The sequence below is a fragment of the Erythrolamprus reginae genome, chromosome 2 (assembly GCF_031021105.1).
Source record: "Erythrolamprus reginae isolate rEryReg1 chromosome 2, rEryReg1.hap1, whole genome shotgun sequence".
In the NCBI taxonomy this organism is placed as follows: Eukaryota; Metazoa; Chordata; class Lepidosauria; order Squamata; family Dipsadidae; genus Erythrolamprus; species Erythrolamprus reginae.
The window spans coordinates 230,809,187-230,831,466 of record NC_091951.1 but is presented as its reverse complement, the minus strand read 5'-3'; the positions used below and the strand labels follow the sequence as shown (position 1 = coordinate 230,831,466).

General features: G+C 45.7%; 1 protein-coding gene and 2 long non-coding RNA genes across 4 annotated transcripts in view; 2 read left to right on the top strand and 1 right to left on the bottom strand.

The window, feature by feature from the left end:
- The window catches only part of LOC139158853 (perilipin-3-like), a gene marked incomplete at its 5' end in the record, with an annotated part of 144,088 nt that overhangs the window by 44,481 nt on the left and 77,327 nt on the right, over positions 1 to 22,280 (top strand). The gene's annotated exons all lie outside the window — the stretch shown is intronic.
- LOC139158852 (uncharacterized) lies at positions 4,269 to 20,542 on the top strand. 2 transcript variants are annotated; one of them, XR_011557751.1, is made up of 3 exons: positions 4,269 to 4,490; positions 5,728 to 5,950; positions 20,093 to 20,542. It is a non-coding gene; the product is annotated as an uncharacterized lncRNA (long non-coding RNA). The 2 variants fall into 2 exon arrangements; XR_011557750.1 differs by lacking the exon at positions 20,093 to 20,542 and adding an exon at positions 12,983 to 13,054.
- Positions 13,954 to 20,385, bottom strand: LOC139158851 (uncharacterized). The gene is made up of 3 exons (XR_011557749.1): positions 20,248 to 20,385; positions 19,031 to 19,258; positions 13,954 to 13,972 (listed from the first exon to the last, which is right to left on the bottom strand). It is a non-coding gene; the product is annotated as an uncharacterized lncRNA (long non-coding RNA).

Genomic DNA, 22,280 nt, shown 5'->3' with positions numbered 1-22,280 from the left:
ATTTTTACTGGTAGAACGGTGTTCCACCCCGTGGTGATTGCTGCCCATCCCTAGGCACCACTGGAGGTCTACAGAGTCTGTAAGATCCTCTCCCCAAAATGGCTTTCATGCAGAGGGGCCTTCAGGGGCAAACAGATGGGCTGGCTGGCAGGCCAGGCTGAGAAAGGAGAGGCTCAGCTAGAGATGGATGTTTTTGACATGCCACCTTCTTCTTTTGGGCAGGGCTGAAGGAGGAGGAGGAGGAGAGAAGACACTTCCTGGGGTAAGTACGGTTCCGCAACGTGGCCAGTGGGTGGCCATTCCTCAAATCTGGGTGGGGGAAGGGTGGAAATCCCACTGGGGGGAACTTGGCCAGCCTAGAAAACTGAAGAAGAGCTCTTTGGATTTTTTTTACTTGCAGGTATCGATGGCTGGGGCTGCCAGGACCCCAAATGGATGAAAGTCTGGCAGGGACCTGGCCTTTGTGGGGTGAGTGTCCTCTCATCCGAGGGACTCTGAAGCCCCCAAGAAGGTGGCTAGGAGTAAAGTTTACAAGAGGGGAGGCATCTCTACCCTCTGCCTCTACTTTGGCTAACAGAAGAATGACTCAGGCCCTTCGTTCTCTCCCCAGGATGGAGATCCCCAGAAGGTGGACTCCAGGGCTCTCCTCTATTAAGGAACTGGTAAGGCCACTGGTAAGACACCCTCCCCACTGTAATGGCAGACATCCTGCCAAGAAATTATGCCAATAGATATAATATTTGCCTTCTTATTTCAGGAGCCACAAGGTGGACAAAACAGCCAGGGTTCAGGGTAGGTTAAAAAAACGTGCAGAGGGGAGGCGTCTCTGCTTCTGCTGCTGCTGCTTGTGTCAAAGGACAGGTGACACAGGGCAGTCCCACTGGCAGGCCAAACCCCTTGGCAGGCCAGCTGGAAGGGCTCTGGGAGCCTCCACATGGCCACTTTTGCAAAATGGGCCATGGCTGCTTTTGATCTTTGTCCCCTTTGTTTTCTTCCCCCAGAGAGACATCCTATACCATCTGGCGTCGAGAGCCCTCGTAGGTAAGAAACCTTTGGCAGGGGGGAAGGGGGTGAGAGGTTTAGGGCGATGCCTTGACTCCTGATGGGAGGGGGAGAAATTATGGTAGATAGCCTTCTAAGCGTAAGGCTTGCAAAAGCTTTCTCCCCCTCCATTAATCTATCAATTTGATATGCGTCCCTATAATACTCCAAGCTTGGAGTATTGGATATGGATATGTGTCCCTATAATACTCCAACCATGGGTAGAATTAGAGAAAGAAATTAATGATATTAAGAATCAGGAATTATTATTCAGGAAATGGAATAAGAGAAATAAATAGATTAATAGACCCTACTAAAGCGATCATAGAGAGTTGGATGAAATGGCAAGATAAATTAAAAATGACAAATTCTAAATTAGCAACGCTGCATGTGATAAATTTAAAGAAAGAAAGTAGCCTCACAAAGATAATATGGAAATTAAGGAGGGAAGGTATACAGAGAATGGAACAGTTATATGAAAAGGATGGAAGAATTAACAGAAATGAAATAGAGCAATGCCTTGGACAACAAAATTGATTACAAATTAACGCAATAAGCACATATTTAAGTAAGAGGGAAAATAAAGAAATATTTAACAGACAAGAAATGAATTTAGAAAAGATATTAAGGGAAAAGAGTAAGAATATAAAAGCACAAACAGGTAATATATATAGAGAATTATTACAAGCAGAGGAACAAGTAGTAAAAGGATTGACGAGATATTGGCAGGATGAGTTAGAAATTGATAAATGGGATATGGAAGGCATAATTGAAAATATTAAAAGAATCAAAAACACAAGAATAAGAGAGATGAGAAGAAAAATATTACATAAATGGTATTACACAGCAGTACAATTAGCACACTTTCAAAAACTGAGGAAAGGAAACTGTTGGCATGGATGTAAGGAAAAAGGAGTGTTTATGCATATGTTTTGGGAATGTAATAAAGTTCAAAAATTTTGGAAGCAAATACAAATGGAGGCGAATAAAATCACGAATGGTAACTGGAAAATAACCAAGGAAGCAGCATTATTGATAAAAAATAGTGAGGTAAAAGAATACGAAGAAATCAAAATTGCAGCGATAGAAAGTGCCCAGGCAACCATAGTGCTTGGTGGAAAGATGATAATAAATGGACCATAAAAAATTGGTGCAGGTACATGGTGGACCACATTCACTATGAAATTATGGAAATTAGATTACACAACTATAATGAAGAGAAATTAGCAGCAACAATGAGGCAGTGGGAGAAGGTTAAGAATTATATATTAACAATATCAGCAAGCGATGCAAATGTAAAAAGTAAAATTCAATCACTTTATAAAGAATGAACAATGTAATCCAGAGATAAAGCAAATGAACGATACAGAATTGAATCTGCCCCGGTGAAGGGGATTTTAAATTTTTTGTTTGGTGATGGTACACTTCTATATTTTATGTTTTTGCTTTTTGTAAATTTTTAAAAAAATCAATAAAAACTATATTTTTTTTAAAAAAAAGCTTTCTCCCCCTCCCATCAGGACTGAAGGCATCGCCCTAACCTTAAGGCTTGCTGTTGGCCCATAGGGCCTGATGCACCCTGTCCTTTCTCAATCTTACTGGGACACAGAAAGCTTAGGATTTAGCCTCCGTATCTTCATTTGCAGGATTCGAAGTCAGCTCAAATGGGGTCAGGGAGCAGCAGCAGCCTAGACCTGGCCTCATTGTTGACAAAGTCTTCTCAGTTGGGGAGGGGTGGAGTCCCCCTAGTTAGTTCTCCTAACCTGACCGAGGTGTGCTGGAGCGCTCTGGGCAGCGGAGCAGGAGGACACCCGGCCCTTGGGAAAGGGACTTAAGTTCGCCACATGCCCCCAAGCCCTGGTGCCAATGGCTCCTTTGCCACAAATCAGCAGGGACTGGTGTCCTTAATGGAGAATGAGATCATTGTCGTCCACAGGATTCTCCAGAGTACAGTTTGGCCAATTTAAGCAGCCTGGAGGAAGACACATCGGACACCTTGGAGCGCCTCCTCCAGGAATTAGAGGTATGAATTCTACCCTCTTCAGGGATCAATGCCTTGCCTTGCGAAGCTCAATGAAGCAATGAGCTATGCTATGCAGGCCCACCCAATCAGACAGGTCTTAGTGGGGGATGCTGGCACAATGTGGTCTACTGGAGAAGGAAATGGCAGCCTTCTCCAGTATCCTTAGTAAGAAAACCCCAAGAAAAGCATCAAAACAATGCCAGAAGACGAGCCCCTCAGAGAGGAAGGACTCCAATATGCTACGTGGAAAGAGCAGAGGGCAAGTGATTGCTGCTGGTCAGCTGAAGCTGTGCACGCAGATTCATTTTTACTGGTAGAATGGCGTTCCACCCCTTGGTGGTTGCTGCCCATCCCTAGGCACCACTGGAGGTCTGCAGAGTCTGTAAGATCCTCTCCCCAAAATTGCTTTCATGCAGAGGGGCCTTCAGCTGGAAGGGCTCTTGGAGCCTCCACATGGCCACTTTTGCAAAATGGGCCATGGCTGCTTTTGATCTTTGTCCCCTTTGTTTTCTTCCCCCAGAGAGACGACCTATACTATTTGGCGGCGAGAGCCCTCGGAGGTAAGAAACCTTTGGCAGGGGGGCAGAGGGTTAGCGTTAGGGTTTCAGCGATGCCTTGACTCCTAATGGGAGGGGGAGAAATTATGGTAGATATCCTTCTAAGCTTAAGGCTTGCAAAAGCTTTCTCCCCCTCCCATCAGGACTGAAGGCATCGCCCTAACCTTAAGGCTTGCTGTTGGCCCATAGGGCCTGATGCACCCTGTCCTTTCTCAATCTTACTGGGACGCAGAAAGCTTAGGATTTAGCCTCCGTATCTTCATTTGCAGGATTCGATGACAGCTCAAATGGGGTCAGGGAGCAACAACAGCCTAGACCTGGCCTCATTGTTGGGATCCTCCAGCCCTTGGGTAAGTAAGACAAAGTCTTCTCAGTTGGGGAGGGGTGGAGTCCCCCTAGTTAGTTCTCCTAACCTGACTGAGCTGTGCTGGAGCGCTCTGGGCAGCGGAGCAGGGGGACACCCGGCCCTTGGGAGAAGGGACTTAGGTTCGCCACATGCCCCCAAGCTCTGGTGCCAATGGCTCCATTACCACAAATCAGCAGGGACTGGTGTCCTTAATGGAGAATGTGATCATTGTCATCCACAGGATTCTCCAGAGAACAGTTTGGCCAATTTAAATAGCTCTACTCCAAACATGACTACGTCAAGATTTAACTCTGCTCTTGAAGCATTTTGTTCTGGTTTTCTACCTTATCACAGATACATGTACTGGGTGAATTTTGGTGAGAAGGATGGGACTGCAATAGAAGCTGCAGGGATGGATGGATCAGACAGACATGTGCTTGTGGTATTAATTGCTGAAGAGCCCGCGGGATTGACTCTTGATTACGTCACTAATAGACTCTATTGGATCAGTATGCATAAAAAGGTGTGCACTTCATCCCATTTCAAATTCAAAGCTACCTATAGTTTGCATCTCTCTCTCTCCCTCCCCCTCCCTCCCCCTTGTGATTTATGAAAACAAATCCCAAAAATGTGTTTATGTTCTTCAATTAAACGTAATATTGTAGGCACCTTCCACCAGCATAGCTTGCTAAAATGTTCCCAAATCTTTCAGCAGTCTGCTGGAAATATAGAAAAGAGATTGGTACCTACTACCACCTATGGTGAACCTGCCTCAGGGCCAAAACCTATTGGTTAAAAATTAAAAACTGTATTGAGCTACTAGTTTTTCTCATCATTCCTACCACCCATTTCCTCCCATGTTGACTGTATGACTGTAACTTGGTGCTTATATCCTAAGATTTTATTAATATTGCTTCTTCATTGCTTATTTGACCCCTATGACAATCATTAAGTGTTGTACCGCACGATTCTTGACAAATGTATATTTTATTTTATGTACGCTGAGAGCATATGCACCAAGACAAATTCCTTGTGTGTCCAATCACACTTGGCCAATAAAATTCTATTCTATTCTATTCTATATCACAAACTGTTTTCTTAAAACCTGAGCTTTTCCTCTTGGGCAGGGGTAGGCAAAATTGGCTCTTCTATGACATGTGGACTCCAACTCCCAGAATTCCTGTGCTAGCATGATTGGTTCAGGAATTCTGGGAGTTGAAGTCCACAAGTCATAGAAGAGCCAACTTTGCCTACCCCTGCTCTTGGGCGTCTAGGGAGAATTTTAAGAAAGAGGATAGGTATATAATCTTACATGTCACAACAGCTGCTAGAATACTCTATGGACAAAATTGGAAAAAGGAGTCAATCTCATCAATGTTAAACATTATAATCAAAGTACTAAAGTGCATGGAAATTACTAGATTGTCATTGGCACTTCAAGATAAGGATGAATCTGAATTTCATAAAATCTGGGACAAGTGGTACAATTGGCTGAACCAAAATGAATACCTAAAATTCCTTAACCAAACAAACCTGAAATAACCAAACAAACCAAGCAAACCTGAAATAACATAAATAAAGAGACCATTTAGATATAGAGGGCCACAATGTATAAACCACATGATCTGGAGAATTTGAGCAAAATGTGCCATAGAGAATTGCCTTGGGTTATCAGAAAGCATGGCTATTTAATTAAAACAATTAGTGATAGTTCTGCAAGTCTGAATATTGTTCTCATATTGCTTTTTGTTTTTTTTTAGTCCATCGAAACAGTAAAGGTAGATGGTTCTGGAAGATATACTTTCCCTGATACAATGCTGAAAAATCAGGATCCCTTAGGACTCGCTGTATTTGAAAATCTGTTCTTCTGGAGCACTGTAACACACTTGTATTATGCATCTCGCTCCACACCTGGTGTTGGTATACTGCTGAATGCCTCGATTTCTTCATTCACAGTCCTGCATGAGCTACAGCAGTCACTAAGTAAGTTGATCTCTTTGGCAAGCCATAAGCAGGGCTGAGCTAGTAAGAAAAATAATTGACATTCACTTCCCCCAGGGGTGTTTCTGGGATACACTGTAGGAATTCATAAGCAATTGTAATAACTTGCTTGGGGAGAATTACGGCATAGTGGTGATTTGATTAAAAGATAATCAGGAAGATGTGGGGAGGTCAAAGAGTATATATATATATATATGTATATATGTTTTCGTAGATTGTCACGGGTACAGGTATGACGGTCTTGGTATATTCGGGTTTCTTCCCGTGTAGGATTTGGAAATTTCTGGTGACGTTTCGACGAGGTCACACTCATCATCTTCAGGCTGGTGTTTCTGTCCTTGTTCTAAGGCGAACACTGCGAGACCTGAGCTGCCTTCCTTCTATAAATACTCGTGGCTGGGTGTGGTTTGATGGCTCAGCAATTGCCTGCTGTGTAGAAACTTCCTGGTGAGTCAGTGGGGTAACATCTTGGGTCGTTGATGGAGCTGAAGTATGCTGATTAGTTAATGGTTGTTGATTAGGTGTGATATCCTGAGTAGTTGGAGCTTGCAGGCTGCTTGATTGTTTTGCAATGTGTGTTCTGAGTCTAGTTTCAGTTTTTATGGCTGGGTTACATTTGAGGGCTGGTTTCCAAATGTCTGGTAGGCGGGAGGTATCATTCCGCTTGTTCATATTTTGGGGATGTTTTTCTGTCTCGATGGCTTCCATGATTATTCTTTTCCTGTAGTGTTCTGTTTTGGAAATTAATTTACTACTGTCAAAATCAATTTCATGTCCTGTAGTTCTGAAGTGTTGGAAAAGGGAGGAGGTCTTTTCTTTTTTCTTTAATGCATTCTTATGTTCTGCAACACGTGCATTTACTCTCCTGTTAGTTTGTCCAATATATGTGGCTGGGCAGATTTTACATGGTATTTGATAAACTCCCTGGTTTTCTACCTGGGTATTGTCTTTCGGGTTTCTTAGGATGTTGGCTATTTTTTAATCTGTACCAAAGGCTGTCTTGATGTTATGTTTGCGGAGAATTTTACTGATTTTATCTGTGGTGCCTTTGATGTAAGGGAGGAGGGCAATGCCATTGTCCTGTTCTGTGTCTTGGTTCTTGGGGGGTGTCTCTTTATGGATTAAGTTGTTGATTGCCTCTCTTTGGAATCCATTGGAAATTAATACATTTGTGAGACTGTGTAATTCAGGTTCCAGGTGGTCTTTGTTGGCTAGGCGTTTGGTTCTGGAAATGAGGGTCTTGGCTACGGAATTGATCTGTGCAGGTTGGTGGTGGGATTTTGCGTTCAGGTAGTGGTTGGTGTGTGTTTACTTCTGGTAGACGATATGTCCTAGGAAGCCATTGGGTTTTTTATAGATTAGGACATCCAGGAAGGGAAGCTTGTTGTTGGTTTCTATTTCCATGGTGAATTGTATTTTGGGGTGTAGGCTGTTGAGATGTGTGAGAAAGCTGTCCAGTTTTTCTTTCCCATGTGGCCAAATTACGAAGGTATCATCTACATATTTAAGCCAGAGTTTGGGTTTGTGTTCAGATTTGTCCAAGGCGTTGGTTTCAAAATATTCCATGTATAAGTTTGTGATGACGGGTGACAGGGATGATCCCATGGGGGCTCCTTCTATCTCTTTGTATCTTTGTCCATTGTGGATGAAGTATGTATTCATCAGGCAGTGGTTGGTCAGATCTAAGATGTGCTTCGGGGGGTTGTATTTGTTTTGGATGGCTGTCAGGGCTTCTTTGATAGGCACTTGGGTGAAGAGAGATATGACATCGAAGCTTACGAGAAGGTCGCTGGGTTGTAGGTTTTGTTCCTTTATGATTTCTGTGAATTGGAATGAGTTTTGTACATGAGACATGATGGATTCTGCATAGGGCTAGAGTTGTTTGGCAAGAAATTTGGCAAGATTCTGTAGGGGTGAGCCTATGGAGCTGACTATGGGTCTGAGTGGTGTTCCTTCTTTGTGTATCTTGGGGAGGCCATAGAGCTTGGGGCATCTGGATGATTTTTCTCTGGGGATGATTCTTTGCTGGATTTCTTCACTGATGGGAGAAGCTTTTATTTTGGATTTGGTGGTTTTTTCCAGGTAGGTGGTAGGATCTGTACTTAGAGGTTTGTAAGCGGAGTCTTGGAGTAGGTTGAATAGCTTGTCTTGGTAGTCAGATGTGTTCATCACCACAGTGGCTTTGCCTTTGTCTGCTGGGAGGATGATTATGTTATTGTCTTTCCTCAAGTTGGTGAGTGCTTTTTGTTCATCTTTATGTAAGTTGCTTCGGGGTGGAATGCTGGAGCAGAGGACATTGGTGACTTCAAGTCTGATTTTGTTGGCTTCATCTTGGTTGATTTTGGTTAGAGTGGCTTCAACTCCGCATATGATGTTTTCAGTGGGGATGCGTTTGGGGGCGACTGCAAAGTTGAATCCTTTGGAGAGGACGTTGGTTTCTGCTGTGGTGAGGGTCATGTCCGGTAAATTATGTACTGTATTCTTCATGAGTTGCTGTGGAAAGGGTTTGGATTTCTGGTGTTTTTCCAAATTGTGGAGTTTCTTGGTGTGTATGTCTGTATTGAGGGAGGTTTCTGTTTCAGCTCTCCAGAGGGCTAGTTGTTTAGATTGGTCCCAGAGTATTGGGTGGATTCTGTTGCTAAGTTTGAGATGAAGAGTGAGTAGGTCTTTGTTGGTTTGGTCTAGTAGGAATCTTTTCCTGTGGAGTTCATTTCTGATAAGGGCTAATTCAGTTCTTTTCAGGATCCGTTCAGTGGATGGTGTTATGACCAGAAGATTCCACAATATTCTGTAGCTGGGTAAAGTCTAAAAGTAGAGTTGTTAAGTAGAATTCACTGTTTGTATTAGAAGTTGTTTACCTGCTTCTCATTGGCTGCTACGGTTTGGCGCCAATCTTTGTAGAGCTGTCAGGCATCGCTTGTTGCCGGGTGAAACAGTATAAAAGGAAAGTGCCTCCGGTCTTACGCGCTTCTCTCTAGCTCGCGTCTGAGTGAAAGTGTATCCGCGTCTAGTTACTCTCCTGCAGAGAATAAAGATTTAAAGTTAGCCATCGTGTTTCTCGGTTATTTCACTGGCGACGAGGGTCTAGAGGCAATTTTTTTTACGGAAAAAATCATTATGGCGACCCCTTTGATCATCAGCCGCCTGAATTATTTGACCCTGAGAGGTCAACTTGGACAGCCTATATGGCTAAATTTGAAATTTTCTTGGAAGCCGCCGGCATGAAAGATGCTGACAACGGCCGGAAAAGGGCTTTATTTCTGAACTACTGCGGGACTCAAATTTTTGACCTGGCAGAGACCTTGACGGACCCAGAACCTGCAAATTCGGTTCCATGGGACACTTTGATGGCTAAGTTGGCAGCTCATTTTAAGCCAACGAAACCTGCCAGGGTTTTCAGGCACCAGTTCTCCCGGATGGCTCAAGCTGAGTGGGAATCTATTAACCAGTTTGCCACTCGCCTCAGGACTATTTTAGCCAAGTGTCAGTTTGACAATCCTGAGGCTAGGTTAACTGATGCCATTATATTTGGCATGAGAAATGTTTCTATCCGGAATAAACTGCTGGCAGCTGACGACTCGTCACTACAAGATGTGATTAAGGCAGCTCAAACCGCGGAAGTCGCTGAAGCTGCTGCAGCTGACCTTAAGTCAAACGACAAGCTGGCCACAGTTTTTAAGATCGCTGAGGCACCTTGCGCCCCCGCCAACCATCAACACGACTACAGTACTTCTGAGTTCGACCCATATGAAGACCACTGCTGCCAGCTACGGGTACCGCCAGCCAGACAACCTCGTCCATCCTTCCAAGACTGTGCCGGATGTCGTGGTCAGCATGCCCGCTCGAGATGTCCCTTTAAGGATGCTTTCTGCCGCCGCTGCGACAAACGTGGCCACATTGCCGCCATCTGCCAAGCCATCCTGCCTGACGACACCCCCTTCAATCAAGACCTGCTGCCCACCTTTCCATCTCATTGAGTCTACCGACCATTCAGACAACAAGGAAGAGAGAACCGGAGACCGGGGAGCAACACTTTGAGGGACGGCAACCGAGGTAACCGCACATCCATGGACTGTGGCACCTACCCGCCAGCCCCTAATAAGATTATTGTCCCTCTCATGTTGAATCATCAACCATGCCACATGGAGCTGGACACAGGCTCTAAATTTACTTTAATGCCGTGGCATAAACTGAGACTGTATGTGCCTTCGTTGTCCCTGGACTCGCTAAAGCCGCTGGACATTGCTATTAAAGACTTCCAGGGACACCCAATCCGGGTTTTGGGAAGCACTAGGGTGCCTATAACTTTTAGAAATGTACATTGTATGTTGCCTATTCTAGTTATTGAGGGGGCGAATCATTCCCTTTTGGGACTTGATTGGATGGTTCCTTTGGGGTTAGCTGTCACTGGTCTTCACAAAGTGACTTGTTTGAAGGAGCCTGATTTTGTCCAGGAATTTCCGGAGGTTTTTAAACAGGGTTTGGGTACCTATAAGGGGCCACCCATTTCTTTTTCTTTGGATCCTGCTGTCCCGCCCCTCCGGTTAAAACCTCGCAGGGTACCACTGCCCCTAATGGATAAATTGGATGCCCAATTGCAGAAACTCCAGGCTCAGGGTATTTTGGTTCCTGTCGAACATGCCCCCTGGGAGACCTCTATTGTCACCCCCCTGAAGCCTCATGGATCTCTGAGAGTTTCTGCGGTTTATAAATCTACCTTGAATAAGGCGTTACAGCACAACTCCTATCCGATACCTGTTGTGCAGCAGTTGCTGCATACCCTGGGGTCTGGGAAAATTTTTGCGAGGCTGGACCTTGCACAGGCATTCCAGCAGTTGCCAGTGGACGATGCCACAGCCCTGGCGCAAACAATTGTGACACACAGAGGGGCCTTTAAATGTACTCGACTGCAATTTGGCATAAGTGTCGCCCCGGGTATATTCCAGCGAATCATGGAACGATTGCTCTGGGGAATTAGGGTGGTGGTCCCCTACTTTGACGATATTTTAATATCAGGGGACACTCCAGACCAACTGCACTGTAGAATTCGACAGGTTCTGGCTAGGTTACAAGCTAAAGGATTAAGGCTAAAGCCAGAAAAGTGTGTGTGGGGAATTTCCTCAGTGGACTTCCTGGGGTTTAGGATAGATGAAGCAGGCATACACCCCACTGAGGAGAAAATCAGAGCCATTAAGGATGCCCCTGCCCCCACCTCTAGAACAGAGCTGCAAGCATTTTTGGGGCTATTAAATTTTTACTCTGTTTTTCTGAAACAGAAAGCCTCAGCAGCTGAGCCGCTTCATCGACTTCTCCACAAGGGAGCGCCATGGAGATGGGGTGAGACAGAACAACAGGCTTTTAATAATATCAAAGACCTCTTGACCTCGCAAAGTGTCGTGGTACAATATAGTTCCACGTTGCCACTTAGGCTTACATGCGATGTATCCCCGTATGGGGTGGGAGAGGTCCTGGCCCACATATTGCCAAATGGCCAGGAAGCCCCAGTGGCATACTTTTCAAGGACGTTGTCCCTGACAGAACGTAATTATGCCCAGATAGATAGAGAGGCACTCGCATTGGTAGCTGGGGTGAAAAAGTTTCACAACTACTTATTTGGGAGACCATTCCAACTGGTCACTGACCATAAACCCTTGTTAGGGCTGTTAGCCACCGGGTGGCCAACTCCACCTTTTATGTCCCCCCGCATGTCCCGTTGGACTATTTTTTTGTCAGGGTATGATTACATCCTTGTACATAAGGGGGGCTCAATGATTAATCATGCTGATGGTCTTAGTCGCTGTCCATTAGGGCAAAGGGTGGAGGACCCTGCCCCTGCAGGAGATGTCCTCCTCATTGATTTAGGTACACCATCCCTTATTAATGCCAAAGAGGTGGCCATTGAAACTAAAAAGGACCTGGTGTTGGGAAAAGTCCTCCAATACATATTAAAAGGGTGGCCACCAAATGGTGAAGACCACTCAGTGCTGGATTTTAAAACTAAGAGGCTGGAACTCTCTGTGATGCAGGATTGTATTTTGTGGGGTGACAGGGTGGTTATACCCACTGCACTGAGGCCTCAAGTCATGAACATGCTGCACCAGGGGCACCCTGGGGTGGTCAGGATGAAAGCTTTGGCCAGAGGGTATCTATGGTGGCCAGGATTAGACAAGGGAATTGAAGATTGGGTGGCCGCATGTAGCCCTTGTCAGGACACAAGGCCAAATCCCCCTAAAACCACCCCTGCACAGTGGGACACACCCCAAGGGCCCTGGTCAAGGGTACGTATAGATCTGGCCGGACCGGTGGGCACCAATATGTTTTTGATAGTGGTGGATGCATACTCCAAATGGTTGGATGTTATATTGTTAGGGTCCACCACATCTTCCACAATTATACAAGTCTTAAGGAGGTTGTTTGCAACCCATGGGTGTCCAGATGTCCTGGTTTCGGACAATGGACCCCAATTCACCTCTAGACAGCTGGAGCTGTTCGTAGCCCAATTGGGAGTAAGACATGCCTTGGTCTCACCCCACGCAGCCTGGGCTAATGGTATGGCAGAAAGATATGTTCGTGTGGCCAAAGAGGCCATAAAAAGGTCATTTCCAGGGGAGATACAAGAAAGACTGGACACCTTCCTATTAACTCAGCACATAACACCGAGCCTAACTACCAATAGAAGCCTAGCTGAACTACTCATGGGAAGGAGATTGAGGTCTCCTTTAGATAGGCTGCACCCCTCTTATGTTAAGATGAAGCCAGAGTATGTAACAACCCCTGAAAGGTCAATGTTTGTGGGACAAAAGGTGTATGTAAAAAATTTTGACAGGGGCAAACAGTGGGAGACTGGGATAGTGACTGAGCAAACAGGTCCTAAAACATATATGGTCAAACTGGATGATGGACGCCTCTGATAGAGGCACATAGACCATGTCAGGGGGAGACTGGAAACAGCCAGTATCAGAGGGAATATGGCTGACACTAGTAATGGGGTTTCTAACACTTCACTCCCCACAGGGAGTTATACCAGACCCAGCCGTGCCCAGGAACAAATAGATTGGGACTTACCTGGGTTTAGTGACCATTCCAGCGCTGCCCCAGCTCCACCATGCTCCAGCCGGGGAAGTTCTTCACCTGCAGGACCAGAAGAACCTTCGTCCTCCGTAGATGTCCAGGTCCTGAACGAACCACGCCGGTCAGAACGCACCCCCAGGAAGCCTGCTCAGCTCGAAGACTTCATTACTTGCTTGTCCGAATAAAACCTGTAAAAATCCATCCAGAAGGGGGAGGGGTGTTATGACCAGAAGATTCCACAATATTCTGTAGGTGGGTAATGTCTAAAAGTAGAGTTGTTAAGCAGAATTCACTGTTTGTATTAGAAGTTGTTTACCTGCTTCTCATTGGCTGCTACGGTTTGGCGCCAATCTTTGTAGAGCTGTCAGGCGTCGCTTGTTGCCGGGTGAAACAGTATAAAAGGAAAGTGCCTCCGGTCTTACGCGCTTCTCTCTAGCTCGCGTCTGAGTGAAAGTGTATCCGCGTCTAGTTAGTCTCCTGCAGAGAATAAAGATTTAAAGTTAGCCACCGTGTTTCTCGGTTATTTCAGATGGGGTTTTAGAATGGAATTTTAGTTGGCAGCATTTGGGGATCAAGTTTCTGTCTCGGCAGTTGCGTAGAAATTTGAGGTCACACCTCTCCGTTCTGTACAATCGCCTCGCCAGTATCAGTATAGGAATCTCCAGCCGGGAGTCCCTCAGGCCGTCATATTGCACGATCTTCTTTTGGGAAATTCCTGATCCGCCGTCTCAGACCCCTGCCCGAAAAGAAAACCGGCTAACAGGGCTCCCCACTGGTCAGATACCTCCTCATGTAGTCTGTGGTCGAAGAAGGACCGATCGAACTCCTCAAAAGTGGAGGAATAACCGGAGCTCTCCTCCTCACCGTCCATTCGGCTCCGCAGCTGGCTCCACCCCTCTGCTCGCGTTGAGGCATCTTGAAGAGCTCAGGACGCTGCAAAGTTAATAAGTATATTGATAAGAATTAACAAATGGGCATCACGTAGCACCAGGGGTGGGCCATCATTCCTGTCCCTACCAAAAATGCCCAAGCCAAGCCATGCCACACTGCGAGCTGCCAGCCCAGCCCTTACCTTGCTCCGGTGTGTGACAACCTGCAGGGGCGCTGAGAGCATGGCCTGGGGACCAGGCCGGGTGGCCCCGAGCTCTGGCCACGTGGCCTGCTCTGTGCTGTCCTGTGCCACAGGCATCTCTCTCCTGGGGTGTGTGAGAGCAGGCATGTGGCTGGAGGTCAGGCAGGGTGCTTTCACCAGCTGCCGCTCTAGGTGCCGGTGTGAGATTCTGGATGCTGCGCATGTGCAGCAACCGTAATCTCGTGCACAGACGTTCTTCTGGCAGCAAAAATTCTGCGCACGCATGGAAGCAAAACCCCACTGATTTTAGCTGCCAGAATCGCTTAGGTTGTGCATGCATGTCGCATGCAAGACCGGCGGCAATGGAGTGAGACTACGCGCTCCATTGCCGCTGCTAGAATGTTTGGTGTAGCAGTTTTAAGGCATCATGATAGAAAGAGGGAAACTGTAAATTCTAGTCCCACTTTAGGGACAAAAGCCAGCTGTGTTTGGTTGGAAGTTGGGGGTTCAACATAACAAGCATTCAGAATTATTTTCATTTAGTTTATCTAAGGACAGAATGAATAGATTAAAACCAAATGTACTATGCATATTAACTGCTGACCTGGGTGAATAGCGATGAATGTTTTTTTAAATTATATTAGAGGTTTTTTTAAAGTCTTTGTAGACGTATTAATTGGATTTTTATAAAATAATCTTTATTGAGCTTTACAAAAATAGAAAAAGCAAAGGTAAGACAGGGTAATGCAACAATAATTAGATTGTATCTCATAACATTTGTAGTCTATATAATAAACATCAGGTATTGTTTGAGGAATTTTTGATAGTAAGGAAAGAAGTAGAGAAGAGTTGAGGGAAAAAACAAGAGTAAAGAATAGACAGAGAAAAGAGAAAAACATGTTGAGGGGAATTAGAGTCAAGGAAGGGGGTATAGAGAATAAGAAAAGAAGGATATTTAGATGTATTGTTATACGGTGTTCCCTCAATTTTCACGGGTCCGAACTTCGCAAATAGCCTATACCACGGTTTTTTAAAAAATATTAATAAAAAAATACTTCGCGGGTTTTTTTCTATACCACGGTTTTTCCCGCCCAATGACGTCATACATCATCGCCAAACTAATAATTTTTGCAAATAAATAATAAAAAAATTAATTATTGTTAATAAATCATTATGTTTATAAATATCAGGATTACTAAGTGTCTTATTCAATGGTGAATACCAGTAATAATGGTGACTAAATTGTTAAGGGAATGGGAAATGGTAATTTAGGGGTTTAAAGTGTTAAGGGATGGCTTGTGATACTGTCCATAGCCAAAAATGGTGTATTTACTTCCGCATCTCTACTTCGCGGAAATTCGACTTTCGCGGGCGGTCTTGGAACACATCCCCCGCGAAAATTGAGGGAACACTGTATTGATATGTTGGGAGCTTTCCCGAGTCCCCGGAGAGGGCTGCATACAAATCCAATGAATGAATGAATGAATGAATGAATGAATGAATGAATTAATTAATTAATTAATTCAAAATGGGGCTTGGTGGGCATGGCAGGGGAAGGACATTGCAAAATCTCCAGTCCCTCCCCACACTGCGGCTAGCCAGATGGTATTTGCTGGTTCTCCAAACTATTCAAAATTTCCATTACCGGGTTCTCTAGAACAGAGGTCCCCAACCTTTTTTGCACCAGGGACCGGCTTTAAGCTAGACCAGTTTTCCATGGCCCGGTGGGGGGGGGGCTTTGGTCATATGGGGGTGGGGTTATGGAGGGGTGGAGCCAGGGCCGCCATCAGGAATTTTGGGGCCCCATACAGCCTAAGTGTCTGGGGGCCCCCCTCCCCACCATTTTAAAACTACTTTATTTTGCGACATACCAATTATGTATGAAATTTACCTTCTTTGGGGAGGGGTGAAAGGGGAGAGTAAGAGAGGAAGGAGTGAAAGAAGGGAATGAGGGAGGAAAGAAGGGAGGAAGGAAAAGGAAAGCAAGAAATGGAGGCTACCTTCATGAATGAAGGAGGAAAGAAAGAAAGAAAGAAAGAAAGAGGGAAGGGACAGGAACAGAGGAAGGAAGCAAGGAAACTTATGAAAGGGGAGAGTAAGAGAGGAAAGACTGAAGGAAGGGAGGGAGGGAAGAAGGTAGGAAGGAGAAAGAAAAGAAGAAATAGAGGAAGGGAAGGTAAAAGAGAGAAAGAAAAAGAGCAAGAAAGAAAGCAAGAAAGAAAATGAAAGAGAAATAAAAATAGAGAGGGGGAATGAAAGAAATGGAAGGAGGGAAGGAAGGAGAGAAAGCAAGAGAAAGAAAGAAAGCAAGAGAGAGAAAAAAGAATGAAAGAGCAAGAGAGCAAGAGAGCAAAAGAAAGAGAGAAAGAAAGAAAGAAAGAAAGAAAGGCAACTTCAAAGAAAGGCTCACTGAGCATCTCTCACTCTCTTTCTATCCCTCTTTCTTTCTCTCTCTTCCTTTCTATCTCTCCTCTTCCTTTATCTCCTCTCTCTCTCTCCCTCTCTCTTTCTCTGCCCCCTCTCTCCCCCCTCTTTCCCTCTCTCCCTCTCTTGCTATCTATCCCCCCTCTCTCTTTCTCTCTCTCCCTCTCTCTCTTTCTCTCCCCTCTCCCCTCTCTCCCTCTCTCTTTCTCCCTCTCCCTCTCTTTCTCTCTCTCCCCCCTCTCTCCATCTCTCTTTCTCCCTCTCCCTCTCTTTCTCTCTCTCTCCCCCCTCTCTCCCTCCCTCTTTCTCTCTCTCCCTCTCTTGCTATCTCTTTCTCTCCCCCCTCTCTCCCTCTCTCTTTCTCTCTCTCCCTCTGTTGCTATCTATCCCCCCTCTCCCTCTCTCTTTCTCTCTCTCCCTCTCTCTCTTTCTCCCCCCTCTCTCCCTCTCTCTTTCTCCCTCTCCCTCTCTTTCTCTCTCTCCCCCTCTCTCCATCTCTCTTTCTCCCTCTCCCTCTCTTTCTCTCTCTCTCCCCCCTCTCTCCCTCTCTCTTTCTCTCTCTCCCTCTCTTGCTATCTCTTTCTCTCCCCCCTCTCTCCCTCTCTCTTTCTCTCTCTCCCTCTCTTGCTATCTCTTTCTCTCTCTTTCTCCCCCTCTCTCCCTCTCTCTTTCTCCTTCTCCCTCTCTTTCTCTCTCTCTCCCCCCTCTCTCCCTCTCTCTTTCTCTCTCTCCCTCTCTTGCTATCTCTTTCTCTCCCCCCTCTCTCTTTCTCTCTCCCTCTCTTGCTATCTCTTTCTCTCTTTCTCCCCCCTCTCTCCCTCTCTCTTTCTCCCTCTCCCTCTCTTTCTCTCTCTCTCCCCCCTCTCTCCCTCTCTCTTTCTCTCTCTCCCTCTCTTGCTATCTCTTTCTCTCCCCCCTCTCTCCCTATCTCTTTCTCTCTCTCCCTCTCTTGCTATCTCTTTCTCTTTCTCTCCCCCCTCTCTCCCTATCTCTTTCTCTCTCTCCCTCTCTTGCTATCTCTTTCTCTCTTTCTCCCCCCTCTCTCCCTCTCTCTTTCTCCCTCTCCCTCCACTCACCCATCCCGGGGGTCTTTTTCGGACTTCCCAATCCAAGTCACGCAGCCTTGCGGAGCTCCTGGTGGTCTCTCATCCCCGAATCAGCCAGGTAAACACGGCCCCCTCTTCCCTGGCCCGAAACCAGCGAAGGTTGGGGGAATTTCTGCGCAACCCCGGCCACTTTCGGGGTTAAATTCCTCTCCCCGCCCTCTCCGCACCTCCGAAGGGAGCAGGGCAGCGTTGCTGGGCTGGCCAATTCTGGGCAGGGGGCGAATTCCTCCCGGGGGGGGGGTGGAGGTGTGGATGTGTGCGTGCGCCCGGAAGGCGTCCGAATTTTGCCCGGCGGAGCTCTGCAAACACGAGGCAGGGAGGGAGGGAGGCCGTTGCCCGGCCAGCGGGCACCAAACAGGGCAGGGCTCCATGGGAGGGGAGGGGGCACCTCACGGCTGGGGGCTGCCTGGCTTTGTGATTTTGGCTGGGGGGGGAGTTAGGAAGGTCCTACTTCTCCCCCCCCAGCCAAAAATTCAAAGCCTATCTGCTGGATACGGGCGATGAGTGGGACAGAGTGGCGCGGAAGCCTCTTGCAGCAGCTGCCACAGCCACCGGCTTCGGCGCCGCTCGTCCCGCTCATCGCCCGTATCCAGCAGATAGGCTTTGAGTTTTTGGCTGGGGGGGAGAAGTAGGACCTTCCTAACTCCCCCCCAGCCAAAATCACAAAGCCAGGCAGCCCCCAGCCGCCAAAGGAGCCTCCTGATTCTACCCCCCCTGCCCGACGCCCCACCCTGTCCTGCATAATGTCCTCTGCCGGGAGGGCAGCGCCGCCGCGGACCGGCTGGAAAACCCCAACGGCCCGGTCCCGGTCCGCGGACCGGCGGTTGGGGACCTCTGCTCTAGAACCTGTCAAAACCTGCTGAATTTCACCCCTGCTGCTGCCCTTTCCTTTGTTTCATCTAAAACTGGAATAGGTCTTGACACCCTCACCTCCAAATCATTTTAGAGTCTAACAGTTATTTGTAGATATCTTAAATAGAACCTTTCTGTAATTTTTAAGTCTGGCTCAATGATAAGGACTGTGGTGCTTGGGACCAATATGGTCTCAGATTTCTCTCTACAATTACTATTCTACAGTGCAATGATTCCTACTCCAAGTCTCCATATTCCAATCCTGCCAGTGGGAGATAATGTCTGTGTGTTTAGTTCAAAGTTTTTATGCCTATTTTGATTTTTTTAATTCTTCAATTAAATTCCTAATAAGGAGGCTATATTTTCTTCTTTGCCCTAAAAATGTTTCATTCATAGGAAATATTAAAACAAACAGTATAGATACAAAAGTATAATACCACTCTACAAAGCCTTGGGTAGACTACACCTAGAGTAGTGTGTCCAGTTTTGGTGACCACACTACAAAAAGACATTGAAACTCTAGAGATGGTGTTTCACCTGGTGAGTTTGTAGGAATTATTAATTTTGTCTTGGTTGCTATATTGTAGCGCATCAGTTCTCCTTTATCATCAATCCAGTAGAGGAATCCTCTTTTCCAATCCATGTCCTGAAAATAGATTATTTCTGGCCATTCAGGTATCAGGGGTTGTTGCTCCTGAACTACGCCTTCTGGTCCAATATGCACTTGGAAAATTTCATGGTCGGTAGAATACACAACTCTCAATTCTGTCAAAGTACACATATGAAGAATTATCACTCTGGATACTAACTTCACCACTCATTCAAGCACCAAGAACAGCCACTTAACATTGCACCTAAGAATCACAGTAGCTTTAGGCTTCCTATATCAATAGCTGACATTAGTGCTTCCTTGAATGGAGACAATACACATAATGGCCTGGTTTCTAGTTATAAGCTATTCTTCAGAGGACTTGAAAATTGTTTTGTCAAAAGAAATTAATACATGGATAAACATATTCTAGCTGTTTATTTGTATTTGTTTAAAGGTCTGCTTTAAGTCTTATGACAGCTGGCAAGGACTAGCTACTAACCTTATTGCCATTGGATTTTGATATACTGTATTAAGATAATGGAGGACAAAGCAGGCTCAGGGGATCAAAACTGCAATTGGATATGATAGGTGCCTACCCAAACCATCATTAATCCGAGTCCCGTCAACTAAACAATGTCATTTGGCGGGACCCAGGGGAAGAGCCTTCTCTGTGGCGGCCCCGGCCCTCTGGAACCAACTCCCCCCAGAGATTAAAATAGCGCCCACCTTCCTTGCCTTTCGTAAGCTCCTTAAAACCCACCTCTGCTGTCAGGCATGGGGGAACTGAGATATTCTTTCCCTCTAGGCTTCTACAATTTATGCATGGTATGTTTGTATGTTTGGTTTTATAATAAGGGTTTTTAGTTGTTTTAGTATTGGATTGTTACATGCTGTTTTTTATCACTGTTGCTAGCCGCCCCGAGTCCATGGAGAGGAGCGGCATACAAATCAAATCAAATCAAATCAAATCATTAAATAAATAAATCTATCTCTTCTCTGTTTAACAGTTAAAGTATATTTAATATCTGCATCACAACAGCTGACGTCTAAAATATGAGGCTTGTACAAATCTCAAAACTAATACTTAAAAGGTCAAGAGAGTTTCCACCAATCTTCCAGGGACTTATAGTCTTCCAGTTGCATCCAAGAATTATAGACCTACCTCCACATTCACCAGAAGGTAGGAGAAAAGTATCCGTTGGACAGGCGCATTTGTAGCCTTTGGAATGAACTGGTGACAAAAGACAAATGTGGCTGCACACTCCAGGTAAACATGCATTGGTGTTATCTAGAAATCAAGGGAATATGTTAGTATTCAACACTAATTAACCTCTTCTCCAAACTATGTAATTATTCAGCCTGGCATGTGAATTAAGATTGTACAATGCTTTGGATTCAAAGGAAAAGAATGCTCTAGTCTAGAGCAGTGTTTCCCAACCTTGGCAACTTGAAGAGATCTGGACTTCAACTCCCAGAATTCCCCAGCCAGCATTCACTGGCTGGGGAATTCTGGGAGTTGAAGTCCAGATCTCTTCAAGATGCCAAGGTTGGGAAACACTGCTCTAGAGCAAGGCTGTCAAACTCACAGACCTTGAGCTGGAAAGAGGGGGGAAAGTCCCAATATATCATGTGGCAGTGCCGTGATGATATGAATTTGATACCCCTGCTCTACAGCATTTGTGCAACACCTAGCTACAATGCCTTAAACCAAATCTCCCCCACCCCCTCCCCCAGGATCAACCTACAGCTAACTGAAGGCAGCAATTTTAGGAAAATGTGCTGTTTTTTAAAAACTGTAGACATATAGTATGCAATCAACTCGCGTGCTCTAAAGCAAATTTTGTCTTCAAACCTAGGTGCGCCACAATTCTAGCATGAACCCAATAAAGACCTTTCAACCTTTGGCTCAAATGAAGTTGCTTTATATTTGTGTGTGTGTGTGTGTGTGTGTGTGTGTGTGTGTGTGTGTGTGTGTGTGTATACAATGCATGCGTTTATTCTTTGATTAGTTTGTCACCAAAAGAGTCAGCCACTGGCCTCCCCTAGACCCAGGTGAGCTGCTCTCCTAGTGTAGACAATGGCCATTGGTTACCTGTTGCCAAGGGAACCAGATTGTCAGCTGCCCTGAAAAGCCCCTGCCCAGAGCATTCTGACTGGGGGAAAGTAGGAGAATGGCAGTCAGAAAGTACTGCAGGGTAAGTGTTGATATCTCAAATGGGAGGAATCTGGCAGTAGGGGAGGAAGTTCATGCTTCCCAACTCTTCTAACATGTCTATTTTTTTTCACAGAGAGTTTGGAAATTTTTCCAAGCAATTTGCTGTTGTGTAGGAGGAGGCAATGAAGAGCTTGCCAGGTACCACCTCCCCATTCTCCTTAAACCCTGTCCATGGTGGGACAACACCAGGATAGGGCAGCCAAAATTTTTACTAAGGCCATGGTTCCCAACGTGGGGCCCAAGCCCTACAGGGGGGCAATTTGATTTTTAATGGGAGCGATTGGAACCTTGTTTAAACCAAGTTAATGGCCTTTTAGGCTTTCTTTGGCTGAGGAGTTCACTTTTGAATAGTAACAATTATATGTCAGGGGGGTCACAATTTTAGAGATGCTTAGGTGGGGTATGGTGAAAGAAAGGTTGGGAACCACTGTCCTAAGGGCATTGCGTGAGGGGGCAGATGGTCAGGATGAAAACCAAAGTTACATGTTGGGACAAACAAGTGGAGGAAAGGGACATGCACTCCTTACCAGGAGTCTAGGCCTGCACCTCCAAAATCCCATTTGTGAATGGAAACAACCCAGGCCCCATGGTGACATATGGATTTTGTGGTTTGCCATCACTGTTCTATATGATTTCTTCAAACTGATGAAGGTTGGGTTTCAGGGAGGGATGAAATGAATTATTTCTGACAGACAAGTTTCATAGGCTTATGCTAATCAGATTACAAGGAGCACATTATCTTTTCCTTCCTAATAGTTTTTTTTTTAAATTTCCCTCCCATGAAAGATAATGGGGGGGGGGAAGTGCCTTGGGAGCTCTAGAACCGGGTACTTTTGTCTTCCTATTAATGCAATTGTCAGACAATAAGTAAACCAAATTCAATATTATGTTTCCTGCCTAGCCCTTCCCTTTCTCCCTGCTGCTTGCTTCCTCGCTGTTGGGCATGCACAAAGCAGCCTGTAGCCTGGACTTTATTCGCT